Raw genomic sequence first — 22,777 nt, 5'->3', positions numbered from 1 at the left:
AAGAGATATTAGAACAGAACAAAACAAAACAAAAACAAAAACAAACATTAATTTAAAATATTTGAGAGGCGCCTGGGTGGCTCAGTTGGTTAAATGTCCAACTTCGGCTCATGTCATGATCTCAGGGTCTGTGAGTTCAAGCTCCGCGTAGGGCTCTGTGCTGTCAGTTCAGAGCCTGGAGCCTCCTTCCGAGTCTGTGTCTCCCTCTCTCTCTCACACTCTGTCTCCTCCTCTACTCACACTCTGTCTCTATCAAAAAATGAATAAACGTTAAAAAAATTTTTTAAATATTTGACACAAAGGAAGGGTAAAGGAAAAATGTTGCTTCTTTATTAGGGAAAAAAAAATTATCCCTTGCCTGAGGCTCTTGAGATATTGTCTTGGGCTATTTGGTAAGTATTTAATCTCTTTAGGGCCAAGTCCATTGAGGCCCTAAACCAGTCACTCTCCTGTAAAGTGAAGAATCCAGTGAAACCTTTTACTTTTTTCATTACAAAAAAAAATTAAAAATAAAATAAGTAATTAATTGATATTCCATTTGTGGGGGTTGGGAGAGAAGGGGAACTAAAGTAGTCTTTTTGAAGTCAATTAAAAGATAATCTCAGGGGCACCTGGGTGGCTCAGTTGGTTAAACATCGACTCTTGATTTTGGCTTAGGTCGTAACCTCACAGTTCATGAGTTCGAGCCCCATGTCAGGCTCTGTGCTGACACTGTGGAGACTGCTTGGGACTCTCTCTTTGCCTCTTACCTGCTCACATTTTCTTTCTCACAAATAAATAAATATTAAAAAAGTAAAAGTCTCAAGATTAAAGGAAACTAGTCCTTCTAAATACTGTTTTGACTGAAGTAACCAGATTTTTTTTTTTTTTGGTCAAATTCCATGAAATACAGTGCATAAAATATGTCACAGTACCTGTGCATGCTAGATACCGATTAAATGTTCATATCTGAATCATTCAAAGTGATTGTTCATGTAAATTTAAGGTTAGGATGACATAGAACTGGAAGGAATCAAGCATTTATATTTTTATTTTTATATTCTGATTGTATTCTATTTTGATATTCCAACTGCAATGAATTTTCATTATATGCAGCCTAGAAATTATAAAAATATAATATTAAAGTATAAAGTATGTAATAAAAATCCTTTTCTTCTTTTATTTTCTCCAACATTTTTTTTTTTATATCACAGTGTCTTTCCCCTTCACATTTGATTTTTTTCTCAAACAGTATTTTATGCTACCCCAGTCTTTCTCTATCTCTATTCTCTTCACTTGGAAACTACTTTGCTGAGTTTGAGAATACTCAGTGCACAGGGCAAGATGAAATCACACAAACATCAGGGAGGCCACCTAGGGAAGACCAGAGAGTGTGGTGGGATCACCAACACATTAACTTTAAAATTCACCGTTGTTATTGTATTTAGAAATGATCTGACTCAGGGGAACCAACTCTCACTAATTAATCCATTAAAATCCAGCAAGTCAATTACCAGTCTACAGAGAAAAAGATCTACCAAGGAAACAAGAAAGTTTATATCAGTCAGACATTCTTCTCCTATAAGACATATGCAGGGGAAGCTAAATTATGATCAGTAACTTGCTTCAGATAGATGTTCTTGATATGTATCATTAAACTACAAAGGCCAGATGCATTTCTCCACGCTCTAGAATTTGCCTGCCAAATCTTCAGGAATAGTAAGAACATTCTTTCCCTCTTGGGAGTACTGAAGATATTCTGACAAATATTACTTCTTGACAGTTCTTTGTAATTATTCCAGGTTAACCATCTCTCTTCTTTTAATACTGTCTTTCTATAAAAGTTTATCATAAAACTTGCTAAAATATCACAATCATACTCTGGTTCTGCTTCTCTAATGGGTCTCCTTGATTGGAGTTTTAGGAGCTATCAAGACCTTCCAGTCCTACATTTGCAGGTGTCTCTTGGTTTAGCCATAGAGAGTGCAAATCAAATGTTATGTGTAGATTTTTTCAGACTAACTCATTGAAAGTGATGCTATTTCTAACTTTTTGGTGGACACCTTACTATTGCAATCTGTATTGATTATGTAAGGACCCTTGTATGCTCTCTTTAGTAATAAAGATATTGATACTCTTTATAAATAATTTAGGACATGTCTAAATGTATTTTCCATGGGGAATTTTAATCTGCATGATTCAGTCACTTCAGAGAATACAGCATCATCTTCTAAAAATTCCAGATCTAGACAAGTGGAAAACCTCCTTTGGAAGGGCAAATGCTTCTCTATTTTAATTCCTTCCCAGCCTTCCAAGGCAAATGGGTCTCTTACACTATTTTCTTAAGCCAAGTAAACATCATTAAGTGGTCCTTTGGCAAAGCTTGTATTCATTAAGTGATGTTTCCATTTGAAATTACAAATATAAAGCAATCCTTATGTTCCATTTGCCTCCACCCTAAGGATGGCTCTATTTACTTCAAATTTTAGTGTAGACTCAGGATTATGTCCACTTCAGGTTGTAGGAACATCCTGGCTCAGGATTATGTCCATTTTATGCTGAAGGAACATCCTGCTTCTATCGGCAGTTTAGAACAAATTTCTCTAAAACCAAGTCCGTATACGATATTAAAAATGTTTAATTCTTTCACTAATGCTGGTTTTAAGGATGGGTACACATTATAATTTTTATAAATATTCCATTTCTTAGATCCCTGAGGATCTCTCTTACATTAAACCAGTGCTCTCTTTTTCCCTTCACAGTCCATAGCTTACAATCACTTAGTACAGTTTTTATAGTACATTACAATTCTAGTAAAAGAAAATAATATATAAAAATCCTAACTGAGCAAAAGTCAAAAGAAGAATAAAAGTACTACTTCTTCATATTACCAAACTCCTGATTTGAGAAATATCTTTTTATTTTCTCAGGAAGGCTGAATTTCCAAGGAAGATTCCAGAACTGAACCTACCATCTTCCATCTTCCACGAAGCTAATTAACCAAAAGCAAGTGATGTACAGAGGCGTGTATGGTGGTAGGGGTGAGGTTGTGGGAGTCAGTGACAGGTCAGCACATGGACTCTCCTTTCCTTTGAACTTTCTAGAAGTCCAAAGTAAGTTGTAGTTGGATACATAAGAGAAATTTCAAGAGTAAATGAAATCAGATAAATAAATTGTGAAACTTTATCACTATTGGTCTTGAGCAATTATTGTAAAACACATATTGACACAGAAAAAGAATCAAGAAAAGCTATGAGCATACTGGCACAAAGCATCTGATGATGAGGCACTGACCCTGTCCCCTTAGCACCTCCACGAATGTGATTGTTTATATTCATACATTCCTATCTTTGCATCACTTGGATAACCATCTCCTAATTTGCATCATAATGTTGGGTAATTGGCTGTGAACATTTTATCTCAATAACTATGATTCTTGGAAAATGATGTCAAAACCAACATATTTTTCTCTCACTCAAAAGTCTCAATCCATTGTCCATTTTTCTCCCAAACGTCTGCCCTTCCTTCTCTCATGCTTCTGCACGTTCACTAAGCAAGTTCAGAATTTCTGTAAAAGGTCGGCAAAGATTAGCTGTGTCCAGCGTTAAGAAATGACCCCACCATGGGGCATCTGGGTGGCTCAGTTGGTTAGGTGGCTGACATCAGCTCAGGTCATGATCTCGCAGTTTGTGAATTCAAGCCCCGTGTTGGGCTCTGTACTGACAGCTGACAGAGCCTGGAGCGTGCTTCAGATTCTGTGTCTCCCCCTCTCTCTGCCCCCTCCCCTGCTCACACTCTGTGTCTCTCTGTCTCTCAATAAATAAAGGTTAAAAAATTTAAAAAAAAAAAAAAAGAAAGAAAAGAAATGACCACACCAGGATGAGGAATGGATCCAGGCTACGGTAAGTGATAAATGTACTTGCTGCCTCTGATCTCTGTGCAACTTTTTATGCCCTACCACATTACCCACATTAGTGATGCTCTATGACTTAGTCCTCAACTTGGCAATGTGCCTTAGTGGAGGCACTGCAGCCTTGTTACAACAGTTCTCCATGTGGTTCTGCAGCATGAATTACGGCATTTATGTTAAGCGAACTAGCGTGAACTTTTCAGACCTCAAAAGGTACCCTGCAGTTCCCAAATATCTAGGATACAGAAGGCAAAAGTTGGAGAAAATATGGAATTTGAAAAGAGACATAAGAGAAAAGCACGAGCAAAAGAATTAAAACAATAACAATTTTGGCCAACATCCAAATACATCAGTGAAAGAGGGGAGGTAATTTTGACCCCTCAGCTAGTATATCAAAACATGTCATTTCACACACTCACACTGAATGATGACTCGGCTCTCTTTTTCTCAGCTCCAGCAATAGCTAGGAATACTTTGTTGATTTTTTTTTTTTTTTACCTCATACATTTGTTTCCCTGATTGCATTTTTCTTTACAAGAAAAAAAAAAGGAGGGAGAAAAAAACTTAAAGATCTTCTCTCAAATGAGATTCTCTTTCCCTCTGGGTTTTCATTGATTTATAATTGCATTGATATTTCACATTTCTATTAAAACACCATGTTCTAATGCTCAGTCTGGCAGAGGCTTTCCTTGGCATTTGACAGGATGTCCACCAAATCTTCCTATTATGGAGAGAGCTTGGGGTTCTGGGAAAATCAATAGGTATTTAGCTGCCAGGGATCCAGGGAGATGGAGAAATATAAAAGGGTGACCACTAGCAACTGCAGGGATAGGAATGTCTGTAAAGACTGAAATGAGGCCACAAGTCTGCAAGTTGTGGAATTTAAGCAGTTATGCAACCATATTTTGGGGTTAACTATTCAGTCTCTCTCTTTTACCTACGTTTCCCTTAGGTGAGCTGCTCCAGGGAGCAAGGTACCGTCACTTCATTGGCCATAGTTTTTGTCTGAAAGGGAATGGTCTTTCAGAAAAACCGTATTTGTTTAAATATCTAAATAACAGATCCTTGGCCTCTGTGATTCACATCGCTTTGCCATCTTTCAATTACACATCGAGGCAAAGACAGGTCTCCCTTTTCAGATCTGCTCTGTCAAAAGACTGCCTCCCAGCTATTTGTGGTGGGTGTTCCATTGTAATGATTCAGCTAGCTGCCTTTTCCCTCATCTCTGCCTGAAAATCAAATCATCTGCTCAAAGTCAATGAAAGGTCCTAAGCTGCTAAGGCAGCTAAATGAATCTGCTTAACAATAATAGCCAGACTGAGGAGAAATGTAGAAGAAATTAACTATATTCCTCAGAAGGCATTCTGGGAAACAGTATGCCACACCAAAGTCCAGCTCTAAAATGTGAACCCACTGTGGGGTTGGACGGGCCATGCTCTGTGACTAGCGTTGATGGCTCATGTGTAAACAGATGGCATTCTCCCCACCAGTTCTCTACCCCACAGCTCCTGACAGTGAGATCCTGTGATTAGCTGCTTCAGAGTGGTTGGGACAATTGTCTAACAAGTTTCCATTCATCAGGAAGGCAAGGATCCGAGCTGCACTTGGAAAATGTTGTGTGACCAAGGCTTTCAAGCAGCAAACCTACCCTCAAGGAGAAAGAACAGCCTCCTGTGGGAAATAGCCAAACCTAAAATAAAGTTGACCAAGCAGAAAGTTATAAATAATATTATTTTAACAGGGTTTTGAGGCACAGCCAAATATTTTGGAATGTTCTCAGTCCAAACAAAGCCAGCATAGTTCTCATTTTTTCCAACCTCATGACTGAGAAGAGAGATAAATGGAAAGGAAAAAAGCCCGCAATTGCGAAACATAAATTTAAAAGAAACAATCAATCTGGACAGTCATGAAAACCAGGTGGCTGGCAAAAATTGGACTCATTTGTGAAGAAATGCACAACATCCTCTAACAGGCAATAATTAAGGTCCAGTGAAAAGTGAAAAGAGCAAAGAATTTGGAGGCAGAAAGAAGTTAAGATCCTAAGTCCGTGACTCACAAAAATGTGTGTGTCTGGGTAAATTTTATAGTTACTCTGGGCCTCACATTCATCATTTGAAGAATGGAGGCAACAGAACTGACTTCACAGAGCTGTTACAAGGGTTTTAAGAGATCAAGAACGGAAGTTCCTCACCCAGCGCTCAACATGTCCAGAAATATCAGGCCTCTGCCATCTTTCCCTGCTTCCCAGACCCCTTCTCCTCCCTGCACACAGTAAGATCTGAAGATTTGCCTTGTGTAGACATGTATTAAGCAGCTGGATTTTTGCTTGTTACTAAAAATATATAATTGGGTAGATATCCAGCAAAATGAGTCTGTTACTGATTCTGCCACTAGAACATATCAGTTTCAAGAAGTGGCCTCACTTCTCTGGGCTCCACGTTCTTGTCTTTAAAGTGAGGCCACTGGAGTAAAATAATCTATAGGGAAACCTCCAATATGAGCCTTCAAGGACTTGCTGTAGCCTATGCCCATTCGAACCAAGAGTTCTGCTTTGTTTTCTCACCCTTTCTTGATATATGTTAATTCAATATAAGTTTTGATCTAACTAGTATTGGGATTTTTCTTTTATGTGGGGAGATCTTAGTGAAGGTAAGGAGAGCCTTATTTTCAGAAGATGTTTGATACATGTTTGTGGAATGAAGACGTTACACTAATTAGGATGAAACAGAATGCTATTCTTAATATAAAACTTGGATCCCATCCCAATGCACTGCTCCTCCTTAATTAGAGCTCTCCTGCCCATGACTCCCATTTCTGCAGAAATGTTGGGATGGAACGCCGCCCCTTGCTATTGTCAATTGAAGTTAAGTTGCAGGTGCTTAAAAAATTTCTGCTTCTGAACCATGTTTATAAGTACCTCATGAATCTTTTACTATTGTTATGATGCTCAAGAGGTTTGGGGGAAAAAATCACCTCTCCCCAAATAAACAACAAAATGAGTGTAAGGCATTTATTACAAATAAATCCTAAGGGAAAAAAAAAACACCTAAACGTATGGGCTCTGACTTAAATGCCTAGTAGTAAGCCCACCACAAATTGTAGCATTGCCTTTCCCTCAGACCTAAACAAGCAGGAGCAGGGAAGAAATTCCTTTTCCACCTCTGGCATTTGGCCACCAGGGGCAGATACCACCACTTCCTGACCCCATGAGGCTTCTGTTAGGTGTATGTCAGGTCTACAGAACATGAAAATGTCTGGATTCATCTACAAATCAAAGCATTTTTATTTGTAAAGTTGGGAATTTTTATTCAGTGGAAAGGAACACCTAAAAATTATGTTTGCCTGTAAAGAAGAATCTTTCTACTGTCAACACCTTTTTTTTTTTTTTTTTTTTTTTTTAATTGAGAGGGGTGTTCTCTCCACTTCACACAGCCCTGGATCATTTGCTGGTCAAGACTGGAATTTAAATGGCTGTAAAGAAAAAGAAGCATTGGCTGGAATTTCCTCCCCTCTGGCTGTAAGGTCTCTGGAGGCATGTGTTGTCGCTGTCAGTTGCCTCATGCTTGGCACCTTATAATTTTCCATTTTCATGGATGTATTTTGAATTTCCTTAGGAGTCAGTTCTTCTATTGGGGGATGCAGTCAATCCAGAAAGGAGCTTTTGCCAAACCAAAAAACATTTTTTAAACCGTAGTGTTTTACCCATGGGATTTCAGACATGCCTGTTTGGCTTTCAGGCTTACACAAAAATATAACCATTGAGTAGACTACATCTGATGAGTTGTCGGTTTTAAACAGATTCTCCACTTCTTGAATATGTTCCAATTATGATTCTCTGCATTTAATTATTCATTTTCTTTTCTGCTGTCAGAAACTTAAGGAATTTTGTGGATGTGTACATTCTGGGTGAGTACGTAAAAACAACAAAGTTTGCCCTCAAACTCCTCTGCAATATGAAGATTTCATAAGTTTATAAATTTAGAAAGGATGTTGCAAAAAAAACTGGCTTTATTTTAATGTGCAGAAATATTTGTTTCCAATAATATCCGAATTCTCTTGAAAAGCACTGGAAGATTTACTCTGAATTTGCTAGACCACTGTTAAAAAAAATTTTTTTTCAGAATCCTCTAAATTCAGCTAAATTACTTGTCAACCAAATTTTAATAGCTAGGCTACTTATACTTTAAATTTTACCTAAAGCACTGTCACAGACAAGTATCCATCATATTAATGTAAGAGCTTTTAAAACCCTTCATCATCTCCTAGAACAATACTCACTGACTTAGTTCCCATTCCTCTCTAACCTACTACCTTATTCCATGTAGTCTGAGTGGTGCATAGGTATTTCCACCTCTCTACTTTTTTTTTAATTTCATTTTTAATGTTTTTGTTTGTTTGTTTGTTTGTTTATTTATTTATTTATTTTTGAGACAGAGAGAGACAGAGCATGAGCAAGGGAGGGGCAGAGAGAGAGAGGGAGACACAGAATCCGAAGCAGGCTCCAGGCTCCGAGCCATCAGCACAGAGCCCGATGCGGGGCTCAAACGCACGGATTGTGAGATCATGACCTGAGCTGAAGTTGGCTGCTTAACCGACTGAGCCACCCAGGTGCCCCTCCACCTCTCTACTTCTATCCACATCTGGGGCTCTCTCCTCCTTTCCCCTTCTATGCTTGTTAATGACCTACTTTTTCAAAACACAAGTACAAGTCTTATACTTCTTTATGTCCTCAATACCTGGACTAGCTCAGCACATAGAGGATATTCACCAAAGATACATGCCTGGCAACTAGAACTCTTTCTTTTTCTCAATGTGTAACCATGTGGCAGTCCATTTTCATTTTTCTTTCTATATTTTTTTAAATACTGAATAGATTATATCAGGCCTACCATGCATACTATTTTGAATATGTACTATAGTTTAAGACCGGGCTCTAAATGGCACGCCAAAAGACTTAGTGAATGTTCGAAACTGTCTGATTTCTACCCAGAAGTAGTTAATATAGGCAGGATCTAGAATATAATATTGAAGGTTTTTAAAACTTTAAATATCTATGGAACTTTGAAATTCATTGTGCTCTTTCATTACATTCTATCAAAATACATGAACCTGGGCAAGCCACAGACAGAAGCCCTGTATTTAATATTTCTGACACGATATCCAGGGTTTTCTGGACATCTCAGGTGTTGAAGTCCCCATAATGAGATGGACAGCCTCTGAATGGGAGGGAGAAAAAAATACTCTAAAGGAATATGAGAAACACCACTCCCATATAAATGAAATTGAACCACTGAGCAGCAAACCACTCAACCATGAGAACTAAGAGAAAAGGAGATGATACATTTAATTTTAGAAAATCATTACACATACCTAAAGCCATCTAGAGAAATGCAACATATTAATATTTTTCATTTTAAAAAGGCAAAGCGAAAGGTTTTATATTCACACCTGGGATGATTTGAACATCCCTTTAATGGTTGATTCTACTGTAGCCATGCTGGGAAATACTTCCCTATAAAGCAATTACTGTCACTTCCCAAATGACACAGCCTTGTTGACCACTGTCCTTGAAATCCCAACAAAAAGAATGGCAACTCTAGCCTAAATATTTTTATCAATTTTTTACTAATAAAGGAATTTAACATTTATCACCTCATTTCATCCTAAAGCATCTGTGAGGAAGAGAGAATTGAAGAAAAAACACGAAGAAACAAAGCCCAAAGGACTTAGGCTTCAAGTCCCAAATCATAGGCAAGATTGTCCTAAAGAGAAAGTATTTGAAAGGGTTTGATTCCCAAGTATGGACATTCCCTGTCATCTTTCCTCCTGTAATACCTTATGATTAGTTTCTTTCTTCCTGGTATCTAGTTTAAAATATTAGTCAATCACTCAATAAAAAACAAAATAAAAGAAACAAAAAATAAAACATCTCATTGCCAGAAGTAGGAATTATCAGCCTTGGAGGGAACAAGACAAGGGCCTTAATCTAGCAAGCAAATAGTCCATGAATTTTGAAAACCCAATAAAACAATATTTTGATAACTCTCAATAAAGTAATAAGGGTGAAAATCTTATGATCAAATATTTGGGAGAAATGGTTAAACATAATTAAATATGTCTTTTTATTTTAAGACCTTAATATACCATCACTAATGTGAATTTGTAAGAAAGAACATTAATATGCAACTTTCCTCAATTAAATTATTTGACTGTGGAACCCCTTCTACCATTCTTTTTTCCCTATGGGCCATCTTAAGAGATGGACATACCTGGGGCACCTAGGTGGCTCACTTGGTTGAACATAACTTCACCTCAGGTCATGATCTCACCTTCGTGGGTTTGAGCTCTGCATCTGGCTCTGTGCTGACAGCTCAGAGCCTGGAGGCTGCTTTGGATTCTGTGTCTCCCTCTCTCTCTCCCTCCCCTGCTTATGCTCTGTCTCTCTCTGTCTCTCAAAAAATAAAACTTCAAAAATATTTTTTAAAAAGGGGTGGACATACGTTTTTTCTTGGACACAATTTTTGGGGAAAATGCTGTATCCACGTCTGTTCAATTTAGCAACCCACTGCATAAAAGCTGAGGAATATAGTCAGGTGGTTGAATGTTTACACATCCGTCTCATTGCAGTGTTAGAGATGTCTAGATTTCTATGACTGCCTTTTCATATATGTTAATTACATATCAAATCATAGGAGTATATTTGTAAAAACATTAAGGACAAGCTCAATCCTTAAGCTTAGTGATTCGTAATTCTTTCATATTGTTTTGATTTCTGTTATTTAATATAACCTGTTGAGTTTGAAGAAGAAAAAAGAATTTCTGTTTGGCCTTGATCATTTCTCACATGATCAAGGATCATAGGATTGGCTCTATGAACAAGGAAGTATGACAGTATTGTAAATTGTAGGAAGTGATACCATTACAGAAGTGATCATAGCTTCTTGAGCACCTGCATGAAGCAGGTTATATTTTAAGATCCTTCTTAAAGGTATTAATTCATTTAACACCAACAAAGACCCTAAAAAGTAGATACTATTATTTTCTCCTTTTCCACACTAAGTAATACAGAAAAGTTAAGTAATTTGTCCAAAGTCACCCAACTAATAAATTGATGTGGCAGAATTTGAGCTCTCCAGAGTTTGTGCATCTAACCATCACATTAAACTACCTTGCAAGCATTAGCAATAGAAATGCAGTCTTTTGGGAATTTCTATTCTTGCTACTTAAAAATGGATATAATAACTCAAGTATGTAAGTCTTTTGCATAACTGCAGATTGAAAGGAATACATTTGTTTTCACCTTGGAAAAAGAAAAAAACAAAAAACACTCAAGTTTACATTATTTTTCTCCTTATATTTAAATCAACTCCTTTGACATTCAGCCCTGGTTCAACTAATGAAAAAATCGCACAGGAGGTACTAGCAGGAGGCACTGGTTTGATTCTATAATAGATTTCATAGAAATGAAAACATTTTAAGCAAAAGACATGTTGCTAGTTTTCCTCTCTTTGTTCAGCCTTATAGATACATCCTAGAGGAAAGTTTTCACTGAGCACATTAATATGTGGCTTAAAAATCACAGATCTACAGGGGCGCCTGGGTGGCGCAGTCGGTTAAGCGTCCGACTTCAGCCAGGTCACGATCTCGTGGTCTGTGAGTTCGAGCCCCGCGTCAGGCTCTGGGCTGATGGCTCAGAGTCTGGAGCCTGTTTCCGATTCTGTGTCTCCCTCTCTCTCTGCCCCTCCCCCATTCATGCTCTGTCTCTCTCTGTTCCAAAAATAAATAAACGTTGAAAAAAAAATTTAAAAAAAAATCACAGATCTACAAACTAAAAATGGAAAACAAATCTCAGATAAAAAGTGACAGTTAACCTGAAAATTATTGGCTTCTAAGATCTATCTTTTAATCATTTCTGAGGAGGGAACTTGAAATGAGGAACATTTATTAGTGAATTATATTTAGCTTTGAACTGATCCCTAATGGCTTTCAGAACAGTCCTGGTTTAACCTTGGGATATATTTCATTATTGTGTCTATGGACAGAGCTCTTTCACAGTGCAGACTGAAACTACAATTTTAAAAGAGATGTGCTCTATTTAATTAGACCAATCTCCTATATATTTTTAATTTCAAATTTTGGTGAGTCTTTATGAAGTCTTAGCAATGAGAATAACACTTAGGGTACCTAATCCATGTTTAATAACACCCCAAACTTACAAGGGCTTTTCCAAATAGATGCAAAAACATTATATAATATTCTTCTTCTTGACAATATCCTTGAAATCCAGGCAAGTGACTGGTCTTATTCTCCATATTTTATAGGAAGAAGATCTGAGTCAGAACAAAATGAAATGACTTATTTAAGGTCAGACTGATGTTTATGTTGATATCCTATATAGCAGAGTTTTTTCCTTTAAACTCTATTTCTTCAAGTGACAAATGAAGAGATAAATGTGAAAGTATTTTGTGTAGTTCTTTGCCATAATTTAACAATGATTTATTTATGTGTCCACCTACTTGTTTGCTTACGCTCCTCTGCCTTCAATAAAGAAATTGAGGATGTTATTGCAACAATAGTTCTTCTTCTACAGTCATTTAATGAGGTTATAAAAATACTAAGTGCTGTTATTTCTCTAAAGGAAATCATTTGCATTGCACTGTTTACTTCAACCATGATGACAAACCCTGACGCCTGTTTCTCAGGTCTAAAAAATAGCTATAATTGATCAAAAGAAAATGTCTTTGACAACTTTCTTTGTTTTAGAGTGTATTTAATAATCTGGTATAACTGTTAGTCACCCTCATAAAGGAAACAAAAACTACTCCAGGTATTTTAAACAGGAAGTTATCCAATACAGGGAATTGGGTATTTATAAAATTACTGGAGGGGATAGAAGAATAAATTACAGGCTGGGCCTCCAGAAATTACCTTCAGAACAACACAACACTTACCTACCAGGGGATCTCTGATCCCACCACTATAGCTATTGAGTCAGAGAGCACACTGCAGAAGAGTAATTTAGAGACCAACAAACTATAATCAGAAACCCACTGAAGCTTCTGCTGCTGCTTCACAGCTGCCTCTGGAAACCAGGATGCATCTGAGAAGTCCACTGGAATGTTCTTGCAGGGTAATATGTTGTCCTCAAGACCCTGTTTGCCAGAAATACACGTTCAAAGGGATCAAGAAGACACCCTTTGTCTTATTTTCATCTTCCAAGTTTTGTGTGCTCATTTATTTAGCAAACCCCATTCTCAGGCCAAACTCTGGCTGTATTGAAGCCTGGGAAACTTTTAAACATTTCAGCTTATGCAGTGCAGAGAAGCACAGCAAAAGGTGGATGGAATTAGATTGAATCAGATACTATACAATGTCTAACAAATGTGAATTAAAAGTTGTAGCTATGATTAGCTTTAAGTTACTTTCCATCAACTCTAAGGCACCACTGGTTGCATGATATACCATTATTTCATATAGCTATAAAAAAGAAAAAATAGGGGCGCCTGGGTGGCTCAGTTGGTTGTGCCCAACTTCAGCTCAGGCCACGATCTCACAGTTTGTGGGTTCAGACCCCACGTCAGGCTCTGTGCTGACAGCTCAGAGGCTGGCGCCTGCTTCAGATTCTGTCTCCTTCTCTCTTGCCCCTCCCCCACCTCTCTCTCTCTCTCTCAAAAATAAATAAACGTTAAAAAAAAAACTAAAAAAATACTGTCCATTAGATCATGAAATGGTACAAGAGGCTTGCAGTTGTAAAATGCGGCCAATTTTAGAGATATTATCTGGTAAAAAGATGTGCAGGTTAGAATCAATGAAATCAATGAAATACAGTATACATGTCATGATAGATTGTAATGGTATGACCTTTTCATGGTGGTATGCTTGGCTGTACAGAGAAGTTTACTGTTTCTGGAGAAATAGTGAAAGATTCAAATAAATTAAATTTCCATTTTAAGTGACAAGCTAATGTGTAAAGAGAAAAAAACTGAAACACCTGAGTGACCCAATGAATTGAGCGTCTGACTGTTGATTTCGGCTTAGGTCATGATCTTGCAGTTCGTGAGATGAAGCCCCGGGTTGGGCTCTGTGCTGACAGCCTGGAACCTGCTTTGGATTCTCATTCTCTCTCTCTATCTCTCCCTCTCTCTCTCTGCCCCTCCCCACTCTTCTCTCAAAATAAATAAACCATAAAAGAAAACAACCAAAGGATAATAGAATGGTAAAAGACTGGAAGAGATCATTTATAACTCACCAATCCATGGATAATTTACCAAATTAAAGAAATGAAAACTATTTATGCATCTCTAGGTCAACAACAGATAAAATTATAAATTTACCTATTAAGAAGTTCTGACCTTATTGGGAAATGGAAAAAGGTATTTTGTGAGTGTCATTAAAATACACTAAACCAAACCATCCAGATTGTATTCTGTCAACCTCAACCAAGTCCAACTGCTACAGAAAGGGTCATTCTTCTTCCTGGCTAGAGTGCTCCCAGGTGAGGGTAGAGAACAGTGAAGATACAGGAATATGTACAGAACTGTAACTTCTTACAGTGTGAGCCTACTGGAAGCCTATGAGATAACCAGGATCCTAGGCTAAGGTTGAATCCAGATGGATACAGCAGGGCCTGTACGTGGTGTAAGACCCTGAGGGTCAAGTGAAATTGCAATGGGAGAGGCAACCAGTCAGTAGTGCTAAGGAAACAGAAGGTAAATGGCCTAAGATTGGAGCCTGAGATAGATATTTGTTGAGTACCCACTATGTGCCAGGGACTATTCCAGGTACTCTTAACAGAAGGAGAAAGGGGATCAAAAGGTACCAACTTCCAGTTATAAGAAAGTCCTAGGGATGTAATGTAAAGCACGGTGACTATAGTTAATTATACTGTGTCACATATTTGAAAGTTGCTAAAAGAGTAAATCTGAAAAATTCTCATCATAAGAAAACATTTGTAACTATGTGTAGTGATGGTCAGTAACTTACTGTGGTAATCATTTTGCAATATATACAAATATCAAATCATTGTGTTGTGTGTCTTAAACTAATGTTATATGTCAACTACTCCTCAATGAAATTGTTTTAAAAAGTTTTAAATAAAAGAAAAATGAAGAAGGAATCAAGGTCACATAAGATAAGTAAAGTAGTATTCAGAGACCAGAGTTCTCAGAACAAAGGGTGTTAGCTGTCCTGATGCAATTATTTCAATGAAGTCTCAATTATCCCACTTTCATCTTGAATTGTTAAATGAGCCTGCTAACCTGAGGTCAGAACTTAAAGAGCTGTCCCCTGAGCTGTTGAGAGGTCTAGGCACATTCAACCATCACCAGCAGCATTCACAGTAACAACCTGCTCCTGCGTACCAGCATCAAAATGTCTGAAAAATAGAAGTTGGCTTGTGATATTTATGGTGCATAATATATTTTTCTGTCAGATCAAAGACTGCAGATGTCATTTGCCAACATCTTGCTTATTTGATTTATGGAATAATTAATTGTATGCAAGATAAGCCGTGCACTACAAAATGGCAGCTATAATTAATCGACCCTAGCAGCAGAGATCTTTACGTAATTGTGAATGCAAGTTCATAGACCACAAAACCAGTGTCTCCCAAATTGCCTTACTTTTTCTTAATAAAGAGGTGTGGGTCAAGGGCTGTAACCCTTTATAACATTTGGTGCTTTGTAGTTTACAAAATGATTTTTAACATGTGCTATTTTGTGGGGTCATTACAACACCCCTACGATGAACACAGATAAGCATTGTTACTTGTGCTGAGGGCTGAGAAACCAAACCCTGAGAAGTGAAGTGACTTGTCCATTGCCACACACTAAGTGAGAGAAACCCAAGCACAGTGACTCTCAAGTCACTGTGGGTAATGCCACATGTGGGATGTTAGGAAAAGCACTGACTTCAAAGTAGGTGGATTTGAATCCTGCTTCTGCCATGCATGGCCTACACAAACAAATCTCTCAATCTCCAGGGGAATGTTTCTTCAAATATAAAAGGGACAGAATAATTTCCATTGCAAGCTTCTGGTGGAGGATTAAATGGAATGAAATAAAGCATGAGACAGCTCCTCTCTCTTGGTGCTTGGAACACAGGAGGTACCTGCACCTTTAGCTTCTGGCTGCTTCACATACTCCAGTCTCTGTGCCCCACCCGACCCTTCATTCTTTTCTATTCCCCCAGTTGCCTGACTTAGCCAGGTGTTCAGTTCATCAAAGGCTCCCCATAATTCTGCCATGTCAAGGAAAGATCAGACAGCCTTAAAGGATCCTTTTCAATACTTCAGTAAAACCTTTCTGAAATAGATCCACTCCAAAGGAGATTGTGCTTCAAATAAAACAATATTTGAGCCAGGTTCACACTTTTTTTTAAGATAACAAATGTACCAGTCTAGACAAAGCCACTTGCATGGGGCACAGAATTTTGACCAGTGTCAGTACAGTAGCTATAGACACTTTCATGTCTGCCTTCAAGGAGCCTATTGCCTAAAGGGAAGGGCTTACCAAGAGAGAGGACATATATAATAACAAATGTGAGTCCTTAGTTATCTTTTTCATAATGGAATGTGAAAACGTATCTTCCTTCACCCGTCAACCATAACTCACTGCTAAGAATTACAGTTTTATTTCCTTTGCAAATGAGGCAACTGTTCTAATTATAATAATACCCCGTGTTCAAAATACCAACAGTGCTTTTCTTATTAATTTGGTGGTAGACTTGCCCAATCAAAGAGCAACAATTCTTTCCCCAATTTGCATCAGTTCTGACTGCAAATTGTAGGACTTTTGTTAAAAAATAAAATCTCTGTTCTGACTGTATCCATATCACCTGGATGGATTATTTCTGACCAAAATCTTGCTGAAGTGTGTGTGTGTGTGTGTGTGTATATCATGTGCATATGTATCCTGGAGAATGGGAAAGATGGTGAATGCATTGAGGAATTTACTGTAGAAACCTAACATGGAGTGCAGCTCATGAAATGGGTCAAATAGCCCCTGATTTATTGCTCTCTCTGAGTACATTTTCATCACCATCAATAATACTTCTTGGAGCACAGTCTCCAAGTATGTGATTTCCTCACCAGTCTGTGGACTGTGACTGCAAACTCAGCTACAGAACAACTTTCTAAAACATTTTCAAGGTACCTCCAGATCACATACTGAAGAGGTTAGTCTGTTTTGTGTCAGAGACCCACAAGCACCAATTTTCCTGATCACCCCTCCATGAAGCATGGTCTGTGCTGATCAACTTAATTGAAAGGAACAACTGAAATTAACTGATCAAAATGGTTCTTCTAAGGAGCTCAGCAATATATGTCATATAAGAGAAAATGAGAAAAATCACCTAAACAGTGAGTTGTTTGTGATCTTGTACCCTGTATAAACATGTTGAATATATTCTCCCTGGATGGTTTTGTTTACACACACACACACGCATGCACGCGCACACATACACACACACACACACACACACACACACACACTGATTTCTTTTAATTTGGCAGAAAAGGGGTAGTTCAAAAGAGAAATGGCAGGGAGGGGGGTGTTGTGTAAAATATGTGAGTTACTTTTAGGCAATTAGAATGGATCTTATTTCAACAAACACATAATCAACACCTCCGTAGTAAATGGTCCTGTATGAGGGAATGTTGATAGAAAGATAAAAAAGGTATGGCAAATAGCCCTCTCAGTGATCACTGTCTAGCTGGGGAGACATGAAGTGTGCCATGACAGTGTGGTGGGGTGAGAGCTGAGGGAGGAACCACAGAGGCTATGGATACATGTTGTGGGGGAGGCAAGGAGCCATCTCTGAAGAGGTGATGGATAGACTGGATGGTTGAGTGGGAAAAGCCCGGAGCAAGGGGAGAAGGGAACATTTGGGAGAGGACATAAACTCTGAAGGGAGCACCACAGATTAAGGGCAGAGCACAACAATGCACCGATGCCAGGGCAGAGAAAGGGAAAATGGTAAGAGCTAAGGTAGGGTCAGATCTTCACCGGCTTCATATGGCCAGCTACGGAGAAAGTTCAGAATGATTTCAACAGATTATATGATTCAATTTACTTTCAGAGGCATCCGCGGCAGCAGGGTGGAGGGTGGATCAAGGAGGGCGAGGGGGGAAGGCAGGGATGCATCAGAGGCTGTGGTAGTCACTGTCACCGTTCAAGTGCTTGAATCAAGGCAGTCAGAGGAACACCGGTGAGGAGGAGGGAATATAGTATAAAAGTCTATTCAGCTAATGTACTGGTGATTTAAAAAGTGAAATCACTTTATAAATTCAGTCATGGTATAGGGAGAATGCTTCATTCTCTCCTGGTCTCATTTGGCAGCCTAAAAGGTGGTGTGCGCATGAGGAACTTTTAGTTTTTATGGTGATTCAGTACTCTGTTTTTATCACAATGAAATCGATAACCAAAAGCTGGAAAGGAGAGTCTTTGACTTACTCAGGATAACATAAAGGAGCCCCCTTGGCTCTTTCATTATTAATACAGAAGATAGTAGTTAACATTTACACATCAAAAATACCTAATGTTTACTAGGACTATCATTAAAAGTAGCAAAACTGGCCATGGCAATGTTGGTTGTCAGGGGGAAGCTTCCAGATGAGCCATGCCACTCAACCCATGGAGTGTTTCTGAATCAAACACAGGCAGTTACAGGGGGTGTAGTTACAGAGGAGCAGCCTGGAAACGGAAGAACAAAATAATCTCTCCAACATAAAACACTTATTTGCTATTTTGTGCCTAAAAGTTGCTCCTTGGATCCAACTCAAAAATGTGTCACAAAAGACAGATTGTTTTTCCGGCTTACTCTTTTTTTCTCCAGATGTCACTAAATGTTCAAATGTTCATAGTGTTGCTGTGTATAGAACAGAAGCTGTTCAGGAGTGTTCTCTCTCTCTCTCTCTCTCTCTCTCTCTCTCTCTCTCAGTATTCCCAGATTACTTTTTGTTTCATATTCCACCAGGTATAGCTGGAACACATTTTTTTTTGTTCTTAAATATATAATCATATATATTTTTTATTTCCTCTGCACAGAATTGTGTAGCATATTAAGTAGATTATAACTTGTTTGCTACGCAGAAATGTTAATGATTTTTTTCTCCCTTACTAAAGACTATTTGCATCTAAGTGATGTTAGATTTTTTTGCCCACCTCAGAATGATCAAAGTGAATTTAGTCCTGCTTATCTTTCATGTTGAACAGAAGTCCTACCTATACTCATGTGGTTATGTGAATACGTATATGGGTGTGGGAAGGCGATGGCTAGTACAAGGGAAAGATATAAAAAGTTTAGAGATAAAAATTATAGGGATTAAAGCTCTCTAAATATTAGGTAGCTAATTGTTATGCCTCCCCATCAGGCCTCCTTTTTGATACTGCGGACGCAAGAAAATGTACACCATTATTTTCATCCCTAATCCTTCACTGCATTTTCACAAAATGTTTCTCAAATACCTGTGATACATCTACTGAGTTCAGTTCATGGTACTAGAGGAATCAGCCAGGAAGACAGTGTTGGATGATTATAGATATTTATAAAGCAAACCAGACTGAGGGATCTGGGGAAATACAAAGACAGTTGAATGAAGAGATTGGAAAAAATGCAGGAATTATGTTCATTTGTAGGAATTGGGGAATGTTTCACAAAAGAGATTTCGAACCTGGAGGATGGGTAAGTGTTCTTAGTGGAAATACAGACAGTTCATAAGGAGGAAGTAGCAAAGACAAAGCCAAGGTGAGAGCAAAGGGTGTGCTAGAGGGAGAGTGCAACCACATAGGCACATTTGGCTGAGCATGATGTAATAGAAATGAGCAGGAGAAGAGTTGGGTAGGAAAAGTTGGGCCAGGGAGTGAGGTCCCTGTGAACACCCAAGGCAGATGGACATATTTGAGTTAGAAAGAGAGAGCCAATACGAAGTTTTGAGTAGGAAAATGACTACCACAACCATATTTAAGAAAAATTTATCTGGCACTCATATATTTTAAAGAGATGGGGAGGGAAGACATGATAAATTAGGAAGCAGGGAAATTAGAACATTATCTCATTAAGAAAGGAGACATTGCATAGGGCCTGAAGAGAAATAGTGAGATTAGAAAAAAGAAGTTAAATGCATACTCATTCTTTATCATGGTGAGTGCATCATTTTCTTGTGGTTGGCAAAGTACTTCTCTATGTGTAGAAATAAGATGGTTCCCATGAGTGATGGTTCATCGTGGAATATTTCAGAGGTAGATCAATTCGTTGATGTTGATACATTTCCTGCAAGGGCCCGCTTACTCATTAGTGCTCATGTATTTACTACATATATATGTACACACATTTACACACACACACACACACACACACACACATATATATATATATATACACTATATATAAATGTACACACACACACACACACACACACAGTAAGTCTTTCTTTTTTAGGAAACAGAATGAGGTGGGAGGATATTATGGAATGTGGAGAGATAGAACATTAATGAAAACTAAGAATTCAAAAGGATTGACCTTTCATTAGATTCTACAGATATATTGAGACAAAATGCCAGGGTTTTGATGTCAAAGAGTTATCCAGGGGTCACATGTTAAAAAGGCATACGGACAGGCAAAGAAAATAGGAACTATGTGCTAGAAGCATGTAGGATAATTATTCAATCAACATTTAACAAATCTATATCCATCACTGTGCTAGATGCTGGTGAGAATAAAACAAGGATGGCCATCCAGACCCTTACATAGATCATCTTTGAGCATGATACTTGGTAAAGATGGAGGGAAATAGGGAGAACAGGGTGTGAAAGCATGGATTGGAAGCATGTTGTGCTAGAATCATCAAAAAGGTAGGAAACACTGGCTTGCAAGTATTTACCTGTTAAGAGAAGAAGATTCTTTCACAGGCACTTTTATTCACCCAACTTTTGGATGGAGAGGTTTCATTTGGATGGAGAGGTTTCCTGAAGAAGGCCATCATCTGACAGAACGTGGGAGCTATTGTCAGGCAGACTTGATAGGACGTGCCTGGGGAGGAAGATGACAGGAAGCCTTGAGCTTGGGCGATCGAAGGGGTGAGGGATGATGTCAGTGCCTGTCCTCTCCCTCCATCTACCCTGAAAGAACCCTGCCCCCCTTCAGTGGACTCGCTTTCCCATGTGTGTACCCTATCCCACGTACACATTTGATAGTTGGTGGGAAGAAAGGGGGAAAAGGAGTAGTTTTAGGTCAAGTTTCCATACTTTCAGAATCCAGGTTGAATACAGCCATTAGGAAAAATGAAGTACCGACTTCTCTTTTCTTAAATATTCCCTTGCTTCTTGACTCTAAGTCTCTCCCCTTCACCTCCAACCCTGTCCTTTCTCACAGTGAGTCCTGGACACTGGTCATGTTTCTGTAATCGCAAGTCTCCTGTAATCGCAAATGAGGATCTCATTTTTTTTCAGGGATAATTCAGGGATAATTATACAAGGATAATTCAGCCCAAGAAAAATAGGTTTCATTTCCTTTTTTTTCCCTGCTTCATAGTACCATATGAAGTATAGTACTCTCTACAGCAGAGGTTCTCAACCTTGGCCGCACATTAGAATAATTTGGGGACCTTGTAAAACTCCCAATGTATAAGCCATACCGAAGGATCTTTGGGGGTGAAACTCAGGCACCAGTATTTTTAAAGCTCCCCATGTGATTCCAATGTGCGGCCAGGATTAAGAAGCACTGATCAACAACAACACCTAATTACCTCCCAGTTCCCGAAACTGGCATTTATTTTTATGACTTTCCTGGTATCAAATGTCTTTGCTTATTTACTTCCCGAAACAAAACAAAACCAAACCTGCATAGTTGTCAAAAACTAGGTCAAATGCCCCTTCCTCTGGTAAGTCCTCTTTTCTTCCCCATTACCAGTCTGAACTTAATTGTTCCTTCCCCTCACTGCCCCCAAATGACTCGTATCCATCCTAACACACGGGACACTTGGCTTCAGACTTCAGATACTTGTGGACACGGCTTTCTCCCCAATAAATTTCAAGCTATTTAAGATAGGGATTGGGCTTATTCATTTTCATGTCGTGAGCGTTCAATAAATATTTTGAAATCAAATTAAAACGGCCAAAAGTAAATAATACAAATAAATCCATACTTTGCCTGTATATGGTATGGGCGACGACTTGTGCCTTCTATTAAAAACACGTTCTTTGGAAAATCCATAATACCATTTCTTATAAAGCATGAGATATGATTTACTATTCCTGGCAATAGCTGCTGCTTCACAATGATAACTTCGAAGTCAGTGATAACATAATTCAGCAGACATGGTGATTCTCAATCTACACGTGACACCATATGGGCTTCAATATAGAATTACTTCCTGCTCATACAAATACACTCCAGGTTTTGTTTTGTAAATCTTAACTTAGATTAAATGAGCATTGGCCAAAGCATCTAAGTCCTCCCAGGATAATGGCTACAGACTGAGGGAAAGATAGGAGGGGGTAGAGGAGGTAGTGAGGGAGAGAGGGAGGGTGTTGTGAATATAACAGATGCATAAAACCCACTCCTGGAAGAGACAATTTACGCATGACCAACACATCGTCCCTGCGTTCCAAGTGTCCCTGTCTTTCCTCTCTGCTCCCATTTAAAACCTGGATTTAATTATATCTTAGTGTATTGACTGCCTCCACTATCAAAGGGGACCAACTTGAAAGCACATATCATGTTTTACTCATTTTTTCCTACATAGCACTTGCCTATCACAGTTCCTGTCACACAACAGGAGTCAAAAAACTATTTCGAGCCAGCAATTGAACAAAAGGAATAACTTTGAATTGAGAAAGTAGGTATTCGTGTGAATAGTTCTGTCTCAAAAATATTCCGGTTTGTTGCCTG

General features: G+C 38.4%; 1 long non-coding RNA gene across 1 annotated transcript in view; it reads right to left on the bottom strand.

The window, feature by feature from the left end:
- Positions 1-22,264, bottom strand: part of LOC125175278 (uncharacterized) — a 39,709-nt gene extending 17,445 nt beyond the window's left edge. Inside the window, exons 1-2 of the long non-coding RNA XR_007155736.1 lie at positions 20,769-22,264; positions 20,015-20,158 (exon numbers count right to left, since the gene is read on the bottom strand). This is a non-coding gene — a long non-coding RNA (uncharacterized LOC125175278). The remainder of the gene's footprint in view (positions 1-20,014; positions 20,159-20,768) is intronic.
- Positions 22,265-22,777: the final 513 nt, after the last annotated feature.

This window comes from Prionailurus viverrinus, chromosome C2 (genome assembly GCF_022837055.1).
Source record: "Prionailurus viverrinus isolate Anna chromosome C2, UM_Priviv_1.0, whole genome shotgun sequence".
Lineage (NCBI taxonomy): Eukaryota > Metazoa > Chordata > Mammalia > Carnivora > Felidae > Prionailurus > Prionailurus viverrinus.
This window is presented reverse-complemented; position numbering and strand designations above follow the sequence as displayed.